Source organism: Acyrthosiphon pisum, chromosome A1 (assembly GCF_005508785.2).
Source record: "Acyrthosiphon pisum isolate AL4f chromosome A1, pea_aphid_22Mar2018_4r6ur, whole genome shotgun sequence".
Classification (NCBI taxonomy): domain Eukaryota; kingdom Metazoa; phylum Arthropoda; class Insecta; order Hemiptera; family Aphididae; genus Acyrthosiphon; species Acyrthosiphon pisum.
Window position 1 is genome coordinate 15178732 of NC_042494.1, and position 1901 is coordinate 15180632.

At 28.4% G+C, this 1901-nt stretch overlaps 1 long non-coding RNA gene across 1 annotated transcript; it reads right to left on the reverse strand.

Annotated features, from left to right (window-relative positions):
- Positions 1-949: 949 nt before the first annotated feature.
- LOC100575653 lies at positions 950-1901 on the reverse strand. The gene is made up of 3 exons (XR_510312.3): positions 1847-1901; positions 1399-1459; positions 950-1293 (listed from the first exon to the last, which is right to left on the reverse strand). It is a non-coding gene; the product is annotated as an uncharacterized LOC100575653 (long non-coding RNA).

A 1901-nucleotide genomic window follows, 5' to 3' on the forward strand; every position in this document is an offset into this window, starting at 1 on the left:
CCAAAAATTTAAATAACATTTAACAGTTTATTTTTATAGTCATTTAAGTACAAATTTGGACGAAATTACATATTAAAACCTAGGATAACTCTTTTAGTATTTGTTGTGATTGTATAATATTATTCGTGGGTACTTGAAACTTCTAAAGTATACTATTATATATCTATGATAGTACCACGGTTTTATGTTGATATATAACGCGTTATAACTTATAAGTACCCTAATAGATATTATGATATGATTAATTTGGAATTTATTATAGGTACCTATTATAGGTCAATTTTTTTTTAATACCATAGATAAGTATATATATGTCTAATACATAGACTGATATACCGTCTCCGCTCAGAATCGTTTTTCTTATACAGTGATATTATATCATTGAATTCAAATTTTACTGTCCATTATACAGTGACCCACTTCTAACCTACTGTACAGCAGAGCGACATCCACTTACCCACCTTTTTTTAACTCTAAATCAATAACTTTTTTCAATCGACTACATTGAAAACGATGAATGACAAATTTTGTTCTAGGGATTTTCTAGGTGATGATCCTTTTAAGGGGATCAAAGCACTCGTATTTTTCATACGTTTTATACAAATAATAAGCTGTGATGAATTACATATACTTAGGAATGTCTGATTTTAATTTTTTATGCATGTATAAACTCATGAAAAACAGCGAAAATACAAAATAAAAGTTTTGCCTTAGAACCAATTAATTATATGTACTTGGAATGCATTGTTCATTGTTCAACCCATACTATCTAGACTTTAATCAATTCGATACGATGAACTTACAGGACACCACACTATAGGTACATAGTTTACATAATAAGAGGCTTAACGGTATCTGATTATAAGAGATACGAAAATGATGTATTAGAAACCTACAGTAAAGGCACTAAAAAGTTTCCAATAATGCTAACAAAAATATTTTTTTTTATTTTTTTTATTTTATTTTCAAACATTACTAAATGATGCAGGGAAGTCGTATAATGAATTTCTGGGGGTTCTTGATTTAGTGCATCTCGAAGACGTGATGTCCCGCGTTTGCCGAATACGTCGTCAGATTGGTTCGCCAATTTTAGTGTATTATAATTGTATAACTTATGGCCATTTATTTTAGGCGATGAAGAAGTTACCGAAACATCTCGGTAACTACCATCCGGTACAGCTCTTAAATGAGCTAATACCGGGGCTACGGTACTGGGTTACCGTTATTGCGAATCCTCAGGCTGACATTCTGGGAAATGCAGGATAAATGGCTTGTTAATTGTTGAATCGAACACTGTTGAAAAATAATTTTATTTATTTATTAATGTAGAAAGTAGAAATATAATATATTACAAATTAATGAATAGTGATTAAACCAAACTATCGTAAATAATCATACCCGAAAAAAAAGGCCAATGCTTTGGTCGCTATTTGCCTCTGGGCGGCCTTTTTCGTCGATGCTATAAAATATAAATTAATAGCAAAAGTAATTAATTTTTTTAGAAACAATTTATATATGAATACTTATTAATCCAGCCAATTTATTCTGTTTTATATAGATTTATTTATATTACGTGAATAATCTTTATTAATTATTTCATTTATATCTAAAAGATTGTAATGTTTTTTTTTTATTTAATTATCAAGATAACCTCTGCATTTAAGCAATTGGCTGATAATTATATTTATTTTTGTTGTAAGTATATTATAGTAAAGTATAGTAAAGTGATTTCATAAAAAATAATTAATCATATTTGAGTTTACAATAAAAGGAATATTAAAATCGATTAAAAACTTATATTAATAACGTCAATAACTAATAAAATGTTGCATTTTAAAAATATTACCTCGTCCAACAATTACTAAGCCATAAACTCTGCACCTCACTAGAATGTCACTTGG